Raw genomic sequence first — 24,766 nt, forward strand, 5'->3', positions numbered from 1 at the left:
AAATTTCTAATAGAATGATCATTTTGTTCTTTAAACGGAAATCTAGAATGTTGCTCTTTTCTGGATCTTAGTATTGATAACATAGTTCCTAACCCTGTACAATCGTCTCCCTTAAAGTGCCTCCTTGGGGAAAGCCTTCATCATTATTTTGGCCTGTGACTTAGAGTGATAGACTTTGGAGGCAATGGGAGGGCTGGTTAAATTTATATTCTAACAACAGCTAATCTCCACATCACTGCCTATAAAAGAAAACAAACAAAAATCATACATAAAGGATTTTTTTTTCTTGAGTTTTTTCAATATTTTCCAGAAACAACAAAGATTTTAGTATTTTCATGCAGTGTTATGCAGTTTTTTAATCAAGTCACTTTTAGAAATTAGCACAAAAATTTTGTCAATTGATCCTACTTTCAATTAGATCCAGCTTTTATCTTAAGGACATTTTCTGCTATCTCACACACATATTTCTCCCTTTCTTAATACCACTTGTGGCTCCTTGGCTTTAAGATGGAACATCAACATATTAATGAGCAAACTCCCTTAGGGGACAAAAATGATGATCTTGAGACTATGGAGATGAGAAACAGAAACTTCTTGGATGAAACTTAGCAGGTTACAGAAAGTGCTTATCTGAGATAAATCATTAGATAAAAGATACCAACAACTTGTTGGGATGGGAAGGATCATGCAAATGAAGACAGAATAGAGTAGAAATGAGGAAACAGAGGCAAAATCTAAAAGTGAATTTTATTTTTCTAATTTGAGACACAGTAGACCTTATTTCTATGCAGTCTTGTAACCCCAAAGAGCCTTAAAGTTCCTAAGAGACTTAGGATTCAAAGACACTTGAAGCCTTTTATTCCAGTATTATTTTTTAATTATGCTTTGAAATATTCCTAGAGCAATTTAGCCCATGTCCTTTTAACTCCTGAAATGTTAAATAAATGGCCTTCCTCAGCAGTTCATTGTTTATTTAAATGTTACGAAGTTTCTTCTTTCTAAACAAAAATTTAAATGGAATTTTCAACAATGTAAACAAAACGAAACATTGTCATCTCATTAGTAATCAGATATGTGCAAATTAAAACAGAAAAGTGTCATTTTACAGCAAGGTGTATCCATGACCTAATCCCCAGAACCTCTGACTACTACATTATATGGCAAAAGGTGTGATTAAATGAAGGGTTTTGAAAGAAAGACTTCATCTTGAATTATTTGGGTGGGCCCTAAACACAATAAGATAAATGTTTACAAGATGGACACGGAGGAGAAGATACACAGAAGAAAAGGTGATGTAAACAAAGAGGCAGAGAGAAGGCAGAACCCAGGATGTCCAGGGCAGCCATCAAAAGGTGGAAGAGGCAATGGGTGGATTTTTCCATAGAAAACCTGCACAGAGCATATTCTCACGGATAATGGACATCTAACATTTAGAACTGTTTAATTTAAGCCTTCGAGTCTTTGGTAGTTTGTTATAGCAGCCTTAAGATACTAATACAGAGGGTAAAAGACACTAGTACTCTATAAATGCTAGTAAAAGTCTGGTTTGCAGCTGAAGGAAGGAAACACAGAAAAAAAGAAAAGAAAAAGCAACTACTACAAGAGGAGGGCCAGTTATAGATGCTGAACCCAGAACTACATCCAAGGAGTATCAGGAACACTGGTAGACCACAGGCCCAGGGCCATGGTGTCTGCTTAGACGTAGGCTTAATTGGTATAAGTGAGGGTAGTTGTAGCACACAGAAGAAAACCGCAATATAGATTCAAAGACTAAGGCGTCAAGTGAAAAATACAACGATCGAGATGAGGCCAGCCTTTGATAGGTCATCAGAAGACTCAAAGACCTGAGGAAGGAATCAGCAGGTGTAAAGGTAAGTCAGTTACTACTACTCAAATTGAAATGGAGGAGACAGAGGAGGAAGAAGAAGGGAGGAGAGTGAAGGAAAAAGGAAAAAGAGCAAGGGAAGAAGGAAAAAGACAGGAAGAAAGGAAAAGAGCGAAAAAAGGACAGAAAACAACATGATTGAAATGTTTCTTCAAAGGTTATGGACAACCTATCTGAGCAATCCTATTCAAAATCATCCCAGGAAATCTGAAGCTTTAACCAATAATAACTGCTTTAAAAAATGAATAATGTCCATAATTTTTCAGCTGCCTTTGTATATAGTACATGCTGTTCATTCCCCCCCCCCTTTTTTTTTCGTTTTTCCCAGTATTGTCAAGTTATGATTGACAAAACTATATATGTTTAAAATGTTCAATGTGGTGATTTGTATACATAAACAGTATGAAATACTTAACTATAATCAAGCTAATTAACATATCCATCATTTCACATGGTTAACCTTTCCCCTCCGTTTCTTTTTTCTTTTTGTGCTAGAACTTAAGATTTCTCATAGCAAATTTCAATGCAGGATACATTTTCATTGAATGTAGTCATCATGATCTTCAGAAACCCTCATAACTAACAGTTTGTACCCTGTGACCAACTTCTCATTTCCTCCACTACTAGCCCAATAAATACCATTTTACTGTTTTTTTTTTTTTTTGTCAGCTTGACTTTTTTAGATATCACATATTGGTGATATCATGTTGTGACTATCTGTCTTTGTCTGGCTTATTTCACATAGCACAATATACTATCATTTTACCCAAGCTGTCACAAATGGCAGGGTTTCTATTATTTTTTTAAAAAACTGAATAACAATAATATTTAGTTGTATGTTTATACCATATTACATTCATCCATTCATACTTCAATAAGTACTAAGGTTGTTTCCAAATATTGACCCATATGGATAATGTCATTATGAACATGGGAGTGCAGAGATCTCTTCAACATGCAGATTTTATTTCCTTTGGATATATGCTGAGAAAAGGGACTGCTGAACCATATTGTATTCTACCTTTTTCATTTTTCTTTTTTCTTCCTTGTAGGATGTACATATTACTTTCCTTAATGATTGTATAATTTATACTCCTTCCTTAATCATTGTACCAACATTGCATAAGAGTTCCCTTTCCTCCATATTCTAAACAATATTTGTTATCTATTGACTATTTCTAATAGCTGTTTTAGATAATGAGATAATACATGATTCTTTTGATTTCCATTTTCCTGATGATTAGTGATGGTCACCAATTTTTCATATATTTGTTTGTCATTCTCATGTGTTCTTTGGGGAAATGTCTACTCAGGTCTTTTGCTCATTTTTTTGAGAGAGAAAGAGAGAATTTTTTAATATTTAGTTTTTAGTTTTTGGTGGACACAACATCTTTATTTTATTTTTATGTGGTGCTGAGGATTGAACCCAGCGACCCGCACTTGCCAGACAAGCGCGCTACCATTTGAGCCACATCCCCAGCCCCTTTTGCTCATTTTTTAATCTATGTGCTTTGTTTTTGAGTTGTGTGAGTTCCCTATTTATTAACACCTTATTGAATACCTGGCTTGCATATATTTTATACCATCTCATAGGGTGCTTTTGCCTTATTTTTATTTTTTTAGATAGGGTTTCATTGTGTTTCCTATACTGCTCAGGCTGGTCTGAACTTGAGATTCTCTTGCCTCATCCTCTAAATAGCTGGGACTACAGGCACATACCAGCATGACCCAGCACCTCTGCATTTTATTTCAAGTCTTTAGTTAGATTAAGCAAAAGAGAAAACCTAAAGAGAATAAGAGATTAAAGAGGAGACATTATAACAGACATCATCCAAGTACAAAGAATTATAAAAGACTTTGTTGAACAATTTACAATAAATGAGTTGGTAATCATTATGGATAAATCCCTAGATACATGCAAATTAACAAGACTGAATCAGTAAGAAATACAAAACTGAACAAATCAATAATGAGTAAGGAGATATAAGCAGTGATAAAGAAGTTCTCCCAACAAAGAAAAGTCTAGGACCATATGGTTTCACTGGTAAATTTTATCAAACACAAAAGTAAGAATTTATGGCAAATGTTAAATTCTTTCAAAAGAATTGAAGAGTGTAGTACATGCCAAACTCATTTTACAAAGTCGTCATTGCCACCATACCAAAGTCTGATAAATACACTTAAAACAAAAAAAAAAGATTGTAGGTCAATATCCCTCATGAAACAGAAATAAAATTCCTTAACAGACTACTCTCAAACTGAATTCAATAGAATATTAAAGTTATCATAAACCATGACCAAGTGGGGTTTATCCTTGCAATGCAAGGAAGGCTCAATGTAAATATATCAGTGTATCTGACATACCACATTAACAGAATGCATAAAAACATATGATCCAGGGGTTGGGGTTGTAGCTCAGTGGTAGAGCACTTGCCTGACATATGTGAGGCACTGGATTAGATCCTCAGTACCACAGAAAATAAATAAACAAAATAAAGCTATTGTGTCCATCTACAACTAAAAAAAATTTAAAAATTATATGACCTAATAGATGAAGATAAAGCAGGTAATGTAACTCAACATAAGAGATTAAAGAGGAGACATTACAACAGACATCATCCAAGTACAAAGAATTATAAAAGACTATCCTTTCATAATAAGAATTCTCAAAAAATTAGGTCTAGAAAGAATGAACTTCAACATAATAAAGTCCATTTGCTCTTTATATTTCATTCTTTGTTTTATTTTTTAAAAGAGCGTTTCTATCACAATTTCTTTGAGGAAGATATGTTAATTTCTCAGAAGTCTTTGATTTGTTTAATCATACTACAAAAAAGTTATATATATATATATATATATATATATATATATATATCCACTTTAATGTTTATAGCATAATTTGGAAATTATATTGGAATTATAGCATAATTTCCAATAGCCAATTATGGAATTAACCCATATCAATAGATGAATGGATCAAAAAAATGTGATATATATACACAATGAAGTTCGACTCAGCCATGATGAAGAATGAAATAATGGCATTTACCACTATCCAGTGGCCTAGAGCAACCAAACCCCAGTGAATACTCCAAACACTACAGGTAACGACGTGGGGCTCAGTGTCATTTATGACAAAATCCATGACTTGACATGCTAGTGGACATTATATTTTCTCTTCTGAACACTGTCACCCAACATTCAAGGGATGAGGTAAGGGCAACGTGATCTTAAAGGGGCACACATGAGGAACATTCACAGTCAAACTGGCCAGGTAAACCTTTACTTTGTTCAGGAATGAAGATGAGAAGAGGCTAAGAGTCTAATACAATCATCACAAGAATCCCCTCACATTACAAAGATTATAGAAGACAACAGTTTGGGTAGCTGATGAATTATCTAGTAGAGATGGTTTATAATAGTGTCAGGACTCTTCCCAACTTCCAATAACCTCCCCACAGATGCTAAACTGAAACCAATCAAGAAAGTCAGTCTTAGGACCTAGAAGCATTTCACTATAAATTTTGACTATAAAAAAGAAATGCACACTTGTGTTTTAGAGTTTAAATTTACTCAGGAAGTTGAGGCAGGAGGATTGTGAGGCGAGCCTCAGCAATGTAGAGAAGTCCAAAGTGACTTAGCAAGACCCTGTGTCAAAATAAAAATGGAAAATAAATAAATAAATAGGCCTGGGAATGCGCCTTACTGGTTGAATGCCCCTAAGGTCCATCCTTGGTAACAACAACAAAATAAATAAATATATATACATACACATACACACACACACACAAATGCTTTTCTTACCTTCTCTTTTCTCCTCCTATGGGTCTCATTCTCATTCTGATATTGGATGCTACAGGATAAGTGATGATCTCACACAGGGATGGAAACCTTGAAAGTTCAGAAAAGTCAGAAAAATCTACTGAACATATACACATCTGAGCACAAAATCATGAAGATAATTTAATGCAAATCTCACCTGAAACTAATCAACATTCTTTGTTTTCTTTTCTTGCAATGAAATCAAGTTTCTTTCCCGATTCTATAGCACAAAACATTCATATTTAATCAGATTCTTCTAATCCTATGTTGTCAGATGCAGGCTTGCAATAACAGTATGCACTTGGATATTCTCCCTATTTCAGGTTTTCTACATCTATCACTTCCAACAGGTCTTCCCTGGATCTCCCTGCACTTGCCTCAGAAAAGTTTGCAGGCTTATCCAGGGATACCAGCTAGTGAGTAGTAGGGTCTCAGATTTGAATAAAGGTCTAACTACAAAGTCCATTGAAGGTCCTAACTCTCTCATCAGCAATAACATTCTTCTTGCTCATAGTGAGAGATAGAGATGTAAATCCTAAAACCAGTTAGTTTGAGTGCAGAGTCAATGCCATTTATGAATTAGATTTCTAGGGTCTGCAGAGAGCTCACTAGAGTGGTGTTCAGGCTCTGGTGAATGAAATTTACCTGCTTTCACATAGTCTTCACTTACAGGTATTGCAATGTTGTCGAAGTGCATAGAGGAATCCTGTAGAGAAGATTTAAAGAAAAAAAAAAGTCATTCTTAGTACCTCACAGTAGCATCTCTATAGATGGCCAACTAGCGGCTTTATTGGCAGTTTCAAAGCAACATTTTGGACATGCCCCAAGCAAGTGATTCTCTGAAGTGAGATTCAAAGTCCAATCAAATTTATGGGGCAGCTTACACGTTGACTTCACTGTGACATGTATGTGTGAAGAAAGCATCAAGAAAATAGCTCTCTTACATTTATTCCTGGCAAGTGTTAGCTCTTTACCAAGCGCCAGTTATTTTCTGGAAGACACAAGTTGCTGGAAGATCCTTCTTCAGGAGAAAATTTAATTCCTTTCCTGTGTGGGGTACCTAAGCTCCTTCTCTAAAACTGACCCAAGGTCAAAACACATTTTAAATCATAATCCATAGGGTCCACTTCCAATAGTGTGCAACTCTCTGAGGATATGAGCTATTATATCTGCAGAGTACAAAGTAACTTGAGTAAGGATTTAAAAAATTTACTTAGAAATGTCATCAGGAATGTGATACTGTTAGTGCCATAAAATTTAGCTATCTCATAGGAAAATGACCTAGCAGGAAATTTACATAATACTTTCAATTCCTCATCATCCCTCTAGCATCACCTCAATTAATCCTTCTGGTAGAATTCAATGCATCCATTATTTAACCTTTAGAAGGATTAATATGCTCCAAGGATATTTTTCAATTAAAAAATATGGATCAAACCAATCTGCTCAGTGGTGGCTTTCAGCTCAATATTCTGACTGTACTCTTTCCTTCTCATTTTACTGTAAAGACTGACTTTTTATAGCCCATTTCACAAATTCTATTTCATTCTCCTGAAGGAATCTCTCCCTTTTCTAAACTCTGTTTGCCCTTTGTTTATTCTTCTTCTATGCCATTTATAGCCTGCCTTGCTTTGGAGATGCTCATTCTGATAGACTGCAGATCCATATGTAAGCTTTTGTGCTTCATTTAGTTTTGTGGCTTCTTCCACACCTGGATGATCCTGACACAGAAGTAAGTCAATGTAATCTTATTAAATGAGGATATGTTTCCAGAACATAGTACTTTGATAGCTAGCATCATTTAGGTGATCAAACATCACCCATACAGTCTGAATAATAGAAAAAGAAAGTTATAAAAGCATAGACTTTAATAGCAGATCGCCTTTAACTTACATTCAGCTTCACTGATTACTACCTGAAACACCATGAAAAATAGTTTTAAACTCTTTAAATCTCAGGTATTCTATCTGTAAAATAAAGGATATTAGTGCATATAATTTTATGGTTCTTGTGAAGAATCACAATACCCGGTATATAATAATGACCAATTAATGACCAACACATATTTGTTATTTAGAGAGCGCTCTCTCTCTCTCTCTCTCTCTCTCTCTCACACACACACACACACACACACACACACACACACACACACCAGGATAATCTAAGGCTGTTGCACTTTAGAGCCTAGACTTTGTGACTCTGTGCTAGTGATATTGGCATCACCTGACAGATTGCTAGAGATTCAATTTCTCAGCCCCTACCTCCCCCTGCTAATTGAGAATCTCTGGTCATGGAACCAATAATTTATTTTAAAAGTTCTGTAAGTGATTCTAGCAAACAGTGACATTTGAGAAGTCACTCAAATCTCAGTGGCTTGAAAGGCTTTTTTCTATTTCATAGTGGTCTATTAGCTGGGAGCTCTACTCGAAGTCAGTTTTAGTGAGAGGCCCAAGAGGCAGAACCTTCTCTGCACACACACCGGCATGCAGGCGCACACACACATATATACATGTAGTGTTTGGCTCAAAAGCTACACTTAAATTTTAGTGAAGTACTACAATGTCCCCAGAAGAACAGGAAGAAAAGGATTCATTATAAACAGCCTTGGTGACAATCATAGCCTTTGGATTCTTCCTGTGGTGGAAATGGGGGTCCTGGTTAAAACAAACACAGGCATATGCACCTTGCCTATTAGCAGGGAGGAGATCAGCCACTTCCATTCATGAAGAAAATTGACTAAAATATTTCTGCTGGTAACATCTAAAAATGGCACTTTACCCAAATGTCATCAAGAAGCTAAATTAATGAATTATGTTTTTTCAACCTAAAGTCTTTCTTTTATAAGCCTTTAATCCTCCAAATTTAATCCAGCTTGCTATTTTTTGTGTGTATTATAAAATGGTACCTGGTATAATCTGAAATATTATATACAATGTATAAATATTACTATGTAATATATACACAAACATATGTATATGCATATATGGATATGGATATATGTGTAAATATATATTTCTCACACATATATATATATATATATATATATATATATTCCAAGACCATCATAACCTCCAGGCACTTCGTGGTACATAAACATATTTGAGCAACACCTATAATATCCCAACTGTTCAGTACCACCCCACTCACAGAAGCAGGACATGAAGAAGTAGTAATAGAAGTGCCAACTCATTATCATTCTATAAGCACATACCAAGTTATGGGACCACAGCCTGTCCTTGGGCAAATTGTGTCTTGCAAAAATAGTAACACGCTAAGGGTATCAGCACATTACCATGTGATTTTATTAAGAAAATCAATCACATTATCAGCAAAGAGGTGCCTATTTTTCTAACAAATCAGTGTATCATCACCATATTATGTCAGAGATAAATAATCTTAAAGGGCAAGCTTTTATTTATTTATTTATTTTTAGCCAAACAGCATAAAGTCAGCTTAAAGCCTAGAGGTAACCTGTGTGCTTTCTCACAAGATTCTTCTTCAGACAATTTCATGTGCCAACTCTGATTCATAACTTATCTGTATTCTAGACAAAGAAATAAACAAAACCCACAAACACCTATTTAGAGAAATTGAGCTTTGACAAATTGGAACTCTTAAAATAAGAGAAAAGCTCAAAAAGGAAAGAAAGTCTCAATGGAAAATTCAACAAGTATTTCCATTAGTGTCCAAATGTTTCACAGCTTCCCTTCTCTGCTGATAGGTAAGGTAGGTGTCTGAGGTGCGATGGTAGCTCCAGTATGGGTGGTAGACTTGTTGGCTGGGCAAGCTAATAATAAGATGTCTCAGACCCTCTTCCAGCCTTTCCACCTGCTGAAGCCTGGCCCCCTCTGTCTGTGCACACTTCAGGACTCGCTGATTGGGAGAGATCTGGGTTCTCTCCAGTTTCTCCAACCTGGGCTGCCCCCAGGAAAATGCTCCTAGTCTTAGGCTTCCCACTGGCTTGCCAGGCCCAGACTGGCACACTCAGACCCAGCTGAAATCTGATGGATTCAAAACATAAAGGGATATTTTTTTGTATATTCCTTCAAATTGAAATAGCTGGACAGTGATAGGATTTTGCTAAGTGAGAAAATTAGAGTGCTGAAGCTCATTCAGGTCTATAGCAAAGTCTGCAATAAAATATAGAATAATCTAATGAACAGTGATTTTTGGATAAAGTTCCTAAACAGCTGGATCCATGGCAGTTAGGTGGAAGTTTGGGGAAAGGATTTTGTTTTAATTTTTAAGCCACCTTTCCGACCCCTGACTGTTATACGTGTTTCTTTACCACATTGAGCTCACATTTGGACAAATGGCTGCCACTTAGTAGTCAATATGTTTTCTCTTAAACCGACCACATTCTTTATTAATTAATTAATTAATTTTTTGGTACTAGAGATGGAATTCAGGTAACTCAGAGATACTAAACCACTGAACTACATCCCCAGCCCTATTTTTGTCTTTTATATACAGATAAGGTCTCACTAAGTTGCTAAGCACCTCACATTGCTGAGGCTGGCTTTGAACTCATGATCCTTCTGACTCAGCCTCAGTTGCTGGGTTTATAGGCATGCACCACTGCACCTAGCTCCTACCACATTCTTAAAACAATAGGAGTTTAAGATTTATGAGGATCATACTCAAACACATATGGTAACTAAGTGTCTGTGCTAGCATAAATTAATAAAGATATTGTGCTAGGTGGCTTTATTGCAATCACCTAGCAAAACAGAGATTCTGGCTCCCAATAAAAGAAATGAAATCAATATGTTGAAGATGAACTCCCATATTTACTGCCACACTATTCACAATAGTCAAGTTATTGAATCAAACTAAATACCCATCAACTAATGAATGAATAAAACAATGTGATATATATATATATATATATATATATAAAATAAATATTATGAGATATATATGTAAATATTAGTATAATGTATGCATATATAATGTATATGTGTGTATATATTAGATAGATAGATAGATAGATAGATAGATAAAATGAAAAAATATTCACACAGGAAAAAGAATTAAATCTTGTTATTTGAAAAAGCATAGACAGATACATTGGAAGACATTATGCTGAATGAAATAAGCCAGAAATGGAAAGACAGATACTGCATGAGTTCACTCACATGTGGGAGCTTAAAAATGTGGAGCTCATAGGTGTTGACTAGAATAATGGCTACCAAACCAGGGCAATAGGGAGGGAGAAGGGAGAATGGGAAGAGGTTGGTCAACAAGTATTGTGTTGTGGTTAGACAGGAGTAATCTCTGATGCATTAACCAACAGGAGGGTAAATACACTTAATAGTAATGTGTTATATACATATGAATAGTAGAAGAGAGGATTTTGAATGTTCTCCATATAAAGAAATGGTAAATGTTTAAGGTGACAGGTATGCTAATTGCCTTGATTTGTTCATTACACAATGCATTCATGAATCAAAACATCTTATTTTACTGTATAAATATGTACAATTTTTAAGTGTCAATCAAACATAAAATAAGACTAGTATGATGCAGTAGCATTCCCTGCTTTCTGCCTCAGTGACAAATATTTCTGTTGAACTCTCTTCCAAGGTTAACAACTGCTCAGGGAAAAGAAGAAAAAAAAAACAAGATGTCAAAAACTCTGCTAAATAGCCATCACCTCTTGACCTCTTGAGTAGATCCTAGTCCTCTCATGGGAACAAACCAATCAGGTTCTGGGGAAAGGGCTGTTTGGGGAATTCTTAGGGAGATTCCAATTCGGAGAAAAAAAATATGAGAGCTTGACTGCAGGAAACTCATGCACAGCTTCAAAAATGGAAGCCAAAGTCTTTCAAAACTGCTAGTCCTTCTTTAAATACTTGTTACTTTTTGGAAATTTTACTTTTAGCATATTCAAGACTTTTCCATACACTGAATAAGCATGTAAATCAACTCTTTTTATTGCCAGGGAAAATCAGCACAAGAGGGAAAAAAGCAGAGGAGAAATGAAATTCCTTCTAGAAATGAAGGGTCAGGACCACTACACACTGCTGATGAAAGTTGTGACCCATGTGGTTCTGGTCCAGAACACCTTCATGCAGCCACAGAAAAATACATACTCCAGACATGCAAAAGTAATTATTAAATGAGCTAATCTCTCTCTCTCTCTCTCTCTCTCTCTCTCTCTCTCTATATATATATATATATATATATATATATATATATACACACACACACACAAACATGCATATACATATATACATATTTTATAAAGACTGCTTCTACTTTTTTTTTTTTTAGTTGTAGATAGACACAACATCTTTATTTCACTTATTTTTATGTGGTGCTAAGGATGGAACCCAGTGCCTCACTTGCTAGTTAAGCACTTTACCACTGAGCCAACCCCACCTCTCTCCATATATTTTGGGCAACTCAAAACAGGGAGGCAGAGCAGGAGAAGAAGAATATCATTAAACAGGGATGAGAGGTGGGAGGGAATGGGAGAGAGAAGGGGAATTGCACGGAAGATGGAAGGAGACCCTCATTGTTATACAAAATTACATATAAGATGGTGTGAGGGGGAAGGAAAAAAATATAGAGAGAAATGTGTTACAGTAGATTGGGTAGAGAGAGGTGATGGGACGGGAGGGGAGGGGGGGGATGATAGGAAGGGCATCAGAATACAATAGACACTAATATGGCAGTATGTATAAATGTGCTGTATAACCAATATGATCCTGCAATCTGTACACGTAGGAAAATAAGAATTCATACCCCATTTGAATCAAATATATGATATGTCAAGATCATTGTAATGTTTTGAGCAACTAATAAAAAAAAGCCAAAATAAAACAAACAAAAACACCTACTCTAATAATCCCTATTCCACACTGTATAAAAACTCCTGTATAAAGCCTCCAACTCTGTAAAACTGCATAGCAATCAAAACTCTAGACACAAATAAGAACTAACAATAAAAAAGAGAAAAAAGAAATAAAGAGATCGCCCCCCCCCCCTTTTAACCCTGCCATTATCTTTCTATACTTCTTTGGCCAGAAGCTTCCTTGGAACATGAGAGAATCAAACTAATAGAAGCAGGAAAATCCTCTGTAAATCTCACGAGGAAATGGGAAGAAAATCTTCTGAAAACTCAAATTAATTTTTATTCAGCACAATAAATTAAAATATATTCAACACAATGAGTTAAACACTTGGGTGTTTTTTATAACTTCATTTTCAACTTTCCTCCAGGGACTGCAAAACAAACCAAACAAACAAACAAAAAACTATCTTGAGTGTGGCACCCACATATATATAGTGACCATCCTTCCTTTTTGATTTATTTATGTTTCTTTCTTTTTAAACTTCTATTTCTTTTCAAATTGCAAAATCTAGGCTTTGGCAGCCATTATCCCCCTTTAGTGCTGATGTACAGAGAAAGATATGTGAGTTTGAACTTAGGGAAAATAAGAGGGGTGATGGGTTTCCTTTTTATCAAAGTGCTGAAAGTTGTTTAAAGAGCACAATTGGGTCATTTATTTTAATAGTGTTTCATTTCCTGTTCCAATTTATAATACCTGTGGGACTGAGGAAATAAGTGCTGTTGTAGACAAATTTCATTTGGTAAACATTGATCCATTTGCTCTTATTCTGATTGGCGCTGGAATGAACTGTTGTTCTGCTATTTCTGTCACAGTCATTCCAGTTGGACATTCTGAGCTGACCAATGTCTGTTAATCATAAAGTACATTCAGCATGAGCACTGCAGACCCCGGGGCATTTCACTTTCCTACTTCAGCAAAGAGAGGGAAAAAAAAATAGGACTTGGATTGCTTCCTTTCGCATGGAAGACAGCAACAAATCCACTTTAGGAAAGAAGAAAACATAACTCACTTGAAGGAACAGAATAATTATTGATTGAAGTTTTCTGAAGGAACTCCCTTCCAATCATGGGCTAGCCCTCTTACCAGCCCCAAGACCTTCAGCAAGTGACCTTATTTAAACAGAGGAGTTTCTACATTCGTATCAGGATATCTTTGCAAAGTTTCCATAAAATAATGCTTAACAAACCAAAGACCCCAACAAAGTCGTATTGCCTCAGTAACTATAGATTTGCCTCAGATATTAGTCCAAGGAAAGAAGAAACGCTATTAAAAGGTATTCTATAACTCTTCTCAGACTGAGGGTATGTTTTCTCAGAAATGTATCAAATATGGTCGACTTGGTGTGTTGCAGGTGGGAGTAATTCAGGGTAAGAAGTATAAATGAGTTGAAAAACTGTTAAGAGCAAAATAAGATACATAGGAGTTAATCATATAATTCTCCTCTTTCTAAATGAGTTTGAAATATTCCAAAGTTAAAATGCTAGGATAAACAAACATCAAGAGAACAAAACTCTTGGGATGTTAACCCCTAGGACTTTGAGTGAATGGGGAAGCTTCTTCTTAGCTTGTTTTTTCTTTGATGCACAGATTTCTGATATTTTTTGCCTAGAAATAGCCTATCCTCATTCTTGTCTTTATTTCTGCCAGAACATGTTGCTGGGTGTGGGTTTTTCAGGATCTCTTAAAATATACTTGGCAGTAAAATTTTCCCCTTAGGCAAGTTGAAGGTAGAGGCAGAAGGAGGAGCTTGAACACCCAAGGGAAGGAAGATGTCCTTAGTTAGATCTCCTGAGTTGTTAACATAACGGCCAGCACAGGCAGCCAGGAGACGAGTGTCCTCTTTTTTAAAGATCTTTTTTGGAAAAGGAAGCCAGTGAAATAAGCTCATAGGAACCATGGAATACCCAAGGAGATTCTCAAGGGGAGGTCATCGGGAACTAAACAGTAGAAAAGCGTATGTTGAAAAGACTTACATGGCAGCAGCTTTAGCTCTTTCCCTGGAATTGGCTTCCAAACTTCTCAGTTCATCTTCTTTAGCCCAAAGTGAGCCCTAGGCTGAAAACCCCTAACGGCCTTGTAATAGGAGGCATCAATCAGTGTTAAGGTGTGGTTACTGAATAACTGGAAGTTTCCATATCAATCAACCTTAGATTCAAACTTTATAAGTATGAAAAAGCCAATACATCTTGAGATGTATGACTCATGGTTTACTCAATATCTGTCTTGGCTGGGAAAATCCTTGGTAATATAATCATAAGGAGAATTTCAGGACAAGAATATGAACAAGAAGACATACAAAAACGAGAGAGAACATGTCCTGATCCTAGCAGGTAAAGGTGTGCTAAATATCTATTGCTGCATAACAAATATCTCCAAATCGGGCATCTTAAAACATGATAGTTTTTCACAGTTGCTATGGGACAAGAATTTGGGCAGCTTATCTGGGAGTATATGATCAAAGGTCTCTTATAATGCCATAATCCAGCTGTGCCAGTTGCTGTGGTCACCTCAAACCCTTAGAAGGAAATGCTTCCAAGCTTACTCACAGGGTTGATGCTAGGACTGATTTCCTCCCAGCCTGCATTCCTCACTAGCCATCTTCCACAGATAATTATGAAAATAACTACTTGCTAATGGTTCTTTAATTTTTTTTTCTTTTTGAAAAGGTAAAAACTACAAGTTTATTGTGAAATTAAACCTAAAATATTTCTACTTGGAGAACCTGCACACCCCAACCTCAGACTTCTTCCACGCCACCTGATGCCTGCCACCTGGCTAAATTTCTACTTAATTATCAGCTCTCAATTTCAGACTTCCTTCTTCTAGGAACCTATCTTTGCCTTCCCAAACTAACTTAGTTATCTCTGTGATTCTGTCTCAAATTACCCTGTGTTTCTACATAATATTTATAATTGATAATTACTCAGTGAATATCGATGAAACAGCATAAGTTCAATGTGCAGAGAACCTTATCTCTTTTGCATCCTCTTATATCCAAAATGTGAGCACCTGAAATTGTTTACTTGACAACCATGGTTAACAGATTGGATACTTTCTCATGTTATAGATAAAAGATGCTTAAACCCTGTTCTGATACTTATTGTCCTGGAGAGAAACAATATAAACTTCTTTTGAGTTCCCACTCCATTAAAGAGCTGGAGGAGTATTTGCATATTCAAAGGGTCAAAAAGTGGACACTACCAAAATTATGGTGTGTACAAAAGACCTCAAAAGAAGTTATAATTTCCAGGCCTTCTTGCCCAACCCTTGCTCCTTTGGCAGTTTCTTTTGTGAACCTGTAACATTGAATGAATACTGCTTCGTCAGCCTCAGGAGCTGCTAAAGATTGGGTGGGAGCTCAGAGCAATGACCACTTCTTGGGCTGGAGTGAGGAAAGAGCTAAGTAGTGAGTCCATAGTCCTGTTAGGGCTCTGTATGGCCTGTCTGGGAAAGTATCCTAGAGAAAGGAGAGAAAGTTTCTTGGGAAGAAGAAAAGCCCTGATTTCTTAGAGCTTCCTTGATCCTGATTGATGACTCAAGACCACCAAGTCAGGACATCATCCAGCTATTTCATTTAAGAAGCAATGGAGAGGTGAAGCTTGTATGGTTGAAAGACACAGCTAATACCATCTCTTCTCAGGGCTTTCTCTTCATTTGCATTGATGGAAAAGCGCATCAAGCATGCATGGACTTAGGACATATTATTTATGCCTGCTGCTACAAAATGTGGTGACATAGATAAAATTGCCTTTCCTCTGTGGATGTCAGATCTAACCTCCAGATAAGGCTCTTGTGCTGGGAGACTGTTAAGCTCTTGTAGTTTGGATGGTATAATTTTCTTTCATTGAAGATGTGAATGGTTCCTGTTGCCCAGCCAGCATTTAGGGTTGATGTGGATTTCTGAGTACTTCTCAGCACTTGGCGGCCACATTCCAGACAGAGCACCTGAATGTAGAATAATTTCATGACATGGAGGGTGCTGTCCACTCACCACCTGACCTCCACACACCTCTTGCTGCCTTCCCATTTCTGGGGATGGTCTAGTCACACACTTTCCTCGGGTCCCATTGGTAGAAAGCAGCTCTTGCTTGTGCTGAGATTCTGTTTCTCTAGAAACACATATTTTACCTCACTATCCTAGAATACGGTAATGATGGGATTTCTGGGAGTTGATGCTCAGCAAATGCTTAGATGAATTTTAAATTAATAATGTTGGATGAATGCAGAGGAACAGGGTTCTACTCAGTGTCTCCCTTCCTCCTGGCTCTGTGACTGTGCACCTAGCTAAACTCATTGAAAGAGGCCGGTTCTCCAGGCTTATAGGATGGTTAGCTTGGACCAGATGTTTTCATAACAAGCTTTAGTTAGTTTTAGCCAACGAAAGCTGGGTAGATGGTTATGTTTTTCTGATTAAAAAGTAACTAAGACTACTCTGTAGTGAGTCTTCCAAGTTGGCAATATAGAATGTAAAGCTCAAGACTATAACGATGACACAAAATGACAGAAAAATATGAGTTTCTCATATTCCCCTTGTCTCCCAGTTCTGCCTCCCACCCCTCACTCAGTTTAAGAGAGAGAGAGAAAAGAGAAAAAAAAAAAACCTCAACTTTTTTCTTCCTTTTGTTATTTCTAAAGTAATGTCAAAGAGTGATAGGGACCTAGGGAAAGGATATCTGCATTTTACTATAGAAATATCCCTCCTCGGAGTCTCTAAGCCCTTTTTCTGTACCTTTTTGGGTGCACATGAATTCATAATGTGGCATTTCCTAGCCCATGTCCTTCTGGATCAAAAATCAAATTCAAACCTATGAGTTGCACCGACCGTGTCCATAATTTATTTTCCTCTTTCTTAGAAGAAGAGAGATCATTGAATTGCATATTGTACAGAGAAAATGCTGTCATATATTTTTTTTAAGAAATAGAAAAATCAATAACACCAGCACTCTAGAATTTCTCAAGGAAGTGAAATAAGATTGAGGTTTTGTACAGCATCCTTCTTGCAGACTGAAGGGCTGCTGCAAGGCTTCTTGTCTGCAAGGAGTCATTCCTTGGGACCATCTGTTCTACTGAAGCAGAGCAGTGGGCCTGTATTTTGATGACGTCCCTCACAGACCCATCTAGCATGTTCAAGGGCTAGGAGAGTCCTCTTAGGTGACTGCTGTCATGATGGAAAGAGCACTGGACTGGATCTAATAAAACCAGCCATTCAACCTGTGAAATGTGTGCAAATGGAAACAAGGGTGCATGCCTACCTTAATTGATTGTTGCCAGGATGAGGTGACATGGTGCAAATGTGCTTTGCAAATTACACATGGAAAGATAATGGGGGAGATTTAATTGCTTTCAGGTGACATGATCATCAGCCCACAGAATTGACTATGTGCCAGATACTCTGTTATACTCTTCTTTACTGACTTACCCTTCCTCCAAACATTAGGGGACATAAATCACGACTGCAAGTGGGGTGTGAGAACTGAGCCCCAGAAAAGTTAAGTAACTTAACCCTGTTTTTCACTGCTATAGGGAAACACTGGAACTCACACTCAACTTTAAATTCAAATGACAATTCATCTTGCTTCCCTGCCTTTGTCTGCCTTCCATGTAACATGGAGAAAATGAGGAAAGGCCTCCGACTCAACATTTAGCTTTCAGTTAAGTTTTAACTAATAACTCCTACCATGTCTTGCCGACCAACTGTGAAGGAATCTCTGATTGGGTCTCAGCCAGCAATAAACCCTGTCCTGTCCTGTTGAGATGGAAACTCATGACCAGAACTCTTTGAAGGGAGCAATGTGTTGAGCCAAAAGGTAGCATTTTATGTGCTCCCTTGGTGTGATGTAACTGCACTCCCTTTCATGCCCTTTCATTTCTCACTCTCGGAGCTGTGGAGGCGAGAAGTGTATTAATTACAGTGTGCCACCACTCCTGCCTGCCGGCAGAGTGTTGCTCATAAACCGTGGGATGGAGATAGATGTCCCTATAAAAAAAATGAAATGAGAGGCCATTCCTCCCCTGGAAAGATCAAGGAGAAGCACTGCTCTCCTTGTGTTGAGAAATGTTCAAACTATTGGAAGGACACTTCTTTTTCCCATCAGTGGCCACATTTCTTGAAAAGACAATATCATCTTGTCTTATTCTAAAACACCTGTTCAGGTGCATGTATAGACCAATGAGCACACATGCCTGGCACAAATAGAGACTCAGACACATGCATTCACACACAACACACACACACACACACACACACACACACCAAACTCAAAAGGGAAGAAATCAGGTCTTACGATATTGCTGATTCTGAATCTTATAAACTGTTCTTCAAATTCTAGGTCCATCCTGCATTATCTGCCATCATTTGTAAAACTTGAGCCTACTTTCATTTCCTTTCTGACATTTAGTTTTTCACATCTATGAATAATACCTTTACCTTCATGAGATTGTAGTACAAATTGCATTAAAAGAGACAATGCAGGTAAAATCAACTTGGCAAACAGCCTGATATGCAGTGAATGCTGAGGAAATGTTTTCCAGAGCATTCGAGTTCCAGGGTTCAAGTGAGCAGAGAGCCCTTTGCTAGTGGGAAAGCCGGTAAAGTGTGGCGCTTGCATCCGAAGGTGGAAAGTGAAGTGGAGACCAGGTGACATATTCCATGTCCTGGTCTCAAAGAGATGTTACCAGATTATATAGAGTTGTGTATGTGTAATCTAGAGAAAACAGAATTGCAAACATGCCTTGCTATTATAGAGTTTCATGGTCACCTTCTTTCTGCTAAGATTATTCAGTAAAAGAAAGAGGAAAAAAGAAAGTAAGAAAAATAAAGGAAAAATGAAGACATTCTTAAGATTGTATTACTTGTAATTTGATTATTTAGAAAAAAATAAAATAATAAAAATATCAGGAGGCTGAGGAGGATCACAAGTTCAAAGCCAGCCTCAGCAAAAAGGAGATTCTAAGCAACTCAGTGAGACCCTGTGTCTAAATAAAACACAAAATAGGGCTGAGGGTGTGCCTCAGTGGTCCAGTGCCTCTGAGTTTAATGCCCGATACACCCCACTCCAAAAAAAGTAGATATGTTTATAAACATTGAGATTTCATGGTTATTTTCTTTAAAGTTTATGAAGATATAACTGAAAAAAGGATAGTATATACATCAAGGTGTACATGTTGATGTTTTGATACATGTACTCACGTGAAATAATCACCACATTCAAGTCAGTTAGTATATCCCTAACCTTTTTTTTGCCAATGTGTCTGGTGAAATCTATCCTCGATTTTAAGCATTTAATAGAGTACTTCTAACTATATTCACATCAGATGAATATAGTTGAAAACTTGTTCACCTTTTGGAAACATCATATCCTTTGACCAATAGCTCCTCCTCACCACCCCCCAGACACAGTTCCCTACCCATTCTCCTGTTTCTATACATCTCACTATTTTAAATACCTCACATAGGTGCATGAGTGAGATCCTGCAATAGTTATCTTTCTGTGACTGATTAATTTCACTTTGCATTATCCCTTTCACGTTTGTCCATGTTTGAACAAATGGCAAGATACCTTTCTATCTTATGGGTGACAAATGTCATTGTAGGTAAATACTACATTATTTATATTCATTAATCCATTGGTGGACATGTAAGTTGATTCCATATCTTGGTTATTGTGAATAATGCTTTGATGAACAACAATAGAGTCCAAATAATATCTTCAACATATTTATTTTATCTCCTTTAGATATATGCCCAGAAGTGGGGTTGCTGGGTGCTGGGTTACATGGTAGTTCTATTTTTTTTTTTAGAAATGTTTATTAAAATTGTTATATCAACAGGGAGTGCAGGAAGAACTTTATGCTATCAATTACGATGTATCAAATGATTCACTTTCTTCATATTCTAACATTTCTTGCATTCTCTCTTTTTCTAAAGTCCACAGAACAAGTGTTAGGTGACATCTCATTGTGGTTTTGATTTGCATTTTTCTGATGCTTAGCGATATTGAACACATTTTCATATACTTTTGGCCATTTGTATGTTTTGCTTTCAGAAATATCTCTTCAGCTCCTTTGCCCATCTTTAAATCAGGTTGCTTATTTTTGTTTTTGCTATTGAGTTATATGAGTTCCTTGTGTATTTTCACTATTAGCCCCTTATCAGATAGATAGTTTGCTGATAGTTTTTACCTTTCTAAAAGTCATTTTCACTTTCTTGTTTCCTTTTCTGTGTGAAGCTTTTTAGTTTAATGCAACCCCACATGTCTACTTTTGTTTTGTTGCCTTTGCTTGTGTTTTTTAGTGTCATATAAAAAAGTCATTGGCTAGACCCAAGTTGAGAAATTCTTGTTTGTTTTCTTCTAGTAGTTTTACGGTTTCATGTCTTCTATGTAGGTCTTTAATCCATTTCACCTCGACTTTTGTTTGTGATGTGAGATAAGGATATAATCTCATTTCTTCTGCATGTGGCTATTCCACTTTAGGCAACACCACTTACTGAAGAGACTGTCCTTGCACCACTGTGTGTTCTTGGCACCTTTGCTAAGGAACAGTTGTCCACAAATGTGTGGATTTATTTCTGGCTCTCTATTCTGATCCATTGGTCTGTGTTCTGTTTTTATACCAGTACTATGTTGTTTTAGTAGCTTTGCAATGTATCTTGAAATCAGAAAAGATGGAGTAAAGAATGCATAAATTATTGGTTTTTACCAATCACAATTGAGAAAAAATAGGGAGCAGGGAACAGGGAGTGCAAACAGAACTTTATGCTAAGAACAAAAATGAGCTGGTATGTAGTTTGGGCTCTATCATAGACTAATTTGTGAACCTCTACCAACCACAACCCACCTCTGGAAACCATGTTAAATAAAAAATGTTAACATGTGACAGGGTGATCTTTAAGCTGCCCTGCAACTCTGTGATTTTGGCTCTAATCCAATGAAAGATTATAAATATCAAATGTTTTATTAAACGTAAACCCCAAATGAAAATAGGAAATATAAGTCTATTAATAATGAATGTAACTGGGATTGTCAGGCAATATCTGCTCTAGTAATTAAATATGAACTTATTCCACCTACATATTCCAAAAACACTTGTCAGACTAACTCCACAGTTAATTGCTATGTAGATGAGTTGCAAGTGCATAGAAGGAAGGAAGGAAGGAAGGAAGGAAGAAACTAAAGAAGTTCAAGGAAGGAAGCAAGGAGAGAAGACAGGAGCAATCACTGGGAGCCAACATGAATGTCTTGGGGGTACAAGAGATCCTCACCGCTGGTGATAAGGTGAAGGAATGTTGAAACAAACACAAATGATCCTGAAAAAGCTTTTCTTCCAATTCCATGTTACCAAATACTTTGGGCAAGAGATATTTATATTGACTTGTAATCACTGCACATATTCATAGGGTACAGCATGATAATTTGATACATGTATACAAGGTGTAATGATCAAATCAGGGGAATTCGCATTTTTATCTCCTTAAAGGTTTACAACTTTTATTTTTTCTTGTTTCTTCAGATCCCTCTCTTCTCATTCTTTATAAAATAGACAGTAAATTATTGTGCACTATGGTCAACCTGTAGTACTTCAGAACAAATGAACATACTCCTCCCATGTAACTGTCCCCATTATTCAACCTCCCTTTACCTCCCCTCCCCTACACATCTTAACCTCTAGTGACCACTATTTTTCTCTTTGCCTCTATGACATCAACTCTTTCAGCTTCCACAAATGAGTGTGATCATGCATTATTTGTCTTTCTATGCCTGGCCTATTTCATTTAACATAACATTTTTCAGTTCTGGGGTGGAGATATTTTTAAAAAGCTATGCAATTATAATGTGCACTCAGTTTGGGAACTACTATCCCACATATACTCAGGGATAACTTGGGAAATTATCAGTGCATGAAGAGGAATTGTATGAAGATAATAACTGCATTACCAGAGAAAGAATGAAAACATTGCAATGTGTATAAACATGGAAAAATAAACATGAAAAATCAGAAATACACAAATTTTATAAATCTGGGCAAATGTAATGTAAATAAATGTTTACTGCATTTTCCCTGTTGTTCCTTTTATGTTTAGAACTTTGAAAAATAATATTTTGAATAATAATTAAAAATCTCTGTAAAAATTAAAACCTTAAGACAGAATACTTCTCAGAAGTAAACATGGCAGAGATCTATCACTTTAAAATCTGTACTCTTGCCTGATGGGCGGGCACACAGCTCTAATCCCAGCAGCTCAGGGGGCTGAAGAAGGAGAATCTAAGTTCAAAGAAAGCCTCAGCAATATAGTAAGGTCCTAAGTACATAGCAAGACCCTGTCTCAGAATAAAAAAAATAAAAATGAGCTGGGGATGTGGCTCAGTGGTTAAGTACCCCTAGGTTCAATTCCCGGTACTAAAATGAATAAATAAATAAATGAATAAATAAATAGATGAATGAATGAATGACTAAAAAATAAATAGGCGAATGAATGAATAAATAAATAAATAATCTGTATGCTTGCATATTATTTCAATTTGTTTCAAAATATATGTACACTTTTTGCAAAATGTTTCATTTTAAACTCAATAAAGTTTTTTTCTTTCAGGGTACTGGGAATTGAACTCAGTGGCACTCAACCACTGAGCCACATTCTAAGCCCTATTTTGCATTTTATTCAGAGACAGGGTCTTACTGAATTGCTTAACACCTTGCTTTTTGCTGAGGCTGGCTTTGAACTCATGATCCTCCTGCCTCAGACTCCTGAACCACTGGGATTACAGGTGTGTAACATGGAATCTGGCTCTCTTTTTTTTTTAACACAATGGGATTAAGTTCTGTGTACCCACTTTAGCCTATGACCATTCAGTCAATATGTTTTTTCCCCGCTCCTACCTACTTGTCTCATCCTGCAGCTACCTTTCAGGGATTACTTAACTTTCGAGCTGCTTGTAGCTGATTTTAATATAACATCTCAAAGTTGTGGGTTTAGAGGGATGGGCTATGAGGACCAAACTCAATATACATCTTCCTAGGACTAGAGAATTCCCTGGCAACTGTATTTTAGAGACCTTCTTCACACCTACCAACAATCCCATTGAGAGCTCTGCTTTTATATTGTTCATACCACAGGAATCAAATAACTGCAGAAAAAATCCTTAACCCAGACAATGAGAAAATGAAGTGGGAGGACTCTGCATAGGGACAGATACCTGAAATGCATCTCAGCCGACTTTGTCATGCTACCTGGAAAGGGAAATGTAAACTATGTAGTAATTCCATTCATACAAATATATTCTATGTATCAGATGCCATCAAAACAAAACAAAACAACAAAAACAACATATTTAAACTGGTAAAAATAATTGAAAAAAGTGTGGAATATTGGTACATTAAGTCAATTTTGGCAGTAAAATTGTTTTCATCATTAAAAGCAATCTGAATGGGTAACACGAGTCATAAAACAATATACCCTTTGGTCTAGTAATCTCATGATTGGGAATGTATCCTAATGAAAAAAATAACCTTAAAATAAACAAAGAAAACTAGCAAAAAGTCCAGAGACAGCCCAAATGCCAGTAGAAATTTGAAAGGTAAATTTCAGAGTGTCAGCTCAATAATAGAAAACATGCATCCCGAACAGCCAAGGTCTTTGAAGTGCTGTGTTGATGCTAAGAGAAGTTGATATGAAGTCATCTGAGCAGGAAGAGCCCTTAGTAATAACCAAGGTCATATTCAAGATGCTCAGTATTGTTCTGGAGCTTGACAATGCAGATCCCAAGGCCTGAACTTGCAATTTTTCATTCAGATTATGCTGGAGCTCAGACCTGGTTTGCTGGCTTTCCTCTCCAAGGCAAACTCTTAGCCAGTTCATTATCAGACTGAGTTTCTGAGGTATCAGCAGATATGTTGTGCTGTCTGTCCAGTAGTGTAACTAAAGAACCTCTTTGCGTTTCCTGTGGTCCTGGCCAGCTGGAATTCAAAAGAATAATCCAGAACATGTATTTACTGTTGGGTATAAACGGGTACTACTAACTCCAGCCATCTTTTCCTTGCTGGATGACCTGCTTGACAAAATCACTAATAGAGAAAGGAAGTGTCAATGGTAAACTGCACCAGAGTTAAACAGGGAAGGAAAACTTTATTCTAGACTGTCACAATGGGGTACAGAGATTTTACTCAACCCTTAAACTGAAATGAAAGGAAGGAAGTTTCT

At 36.7% G+C, this 24,766-nt stretch overlaps 1 long non-coding RNA gene across 2 annotated transcripts in view; it reads right to left on the bottom strand.

Annotated features, from left to right (window-relative positions):
- LOC124096189 (uncharacterized) overlaps window positions 1–24,766 on the bottom strand; it is a 104,247-nt gene that overhangs the window by 73,801 nt on the left and 5,680 nt on the right. For both annotated transcript variants that reach the window (XR_009227323.1, XR_009227324.1), the window contains exons 2-4: window positions 6,353–6,413; window positions 5,865–5,927; window positions 5,690–5,776 (exon numbers count right to left, since the gene is read on the bottom strand). This is a non-coding gene — a long non-coding RNA (uncharacterized LOC124096189). The remainder of the gene's footprint in view (window positions 1–5,689; window positions 5,777–5,864; window positions 5,928–6,352; window positions 6,414–24,766) is intronic.

This window comes from Marmota monax, unplaced genomic scaffold (genome assembly GCF_021218885.2).
Source record: "Marmota monax isolate L192 unplaced genomic scaffold, Marmota_monax_Labrador192_F-V1.1 WCK01_AAM20220418_F8-fsc00004, whole genome shotgun sequence".
NCBI lineage: Eukaryota > Metazoa > Chordata > Mammalia > Rodentia > Sciuridae > Marmota > Marmota monax.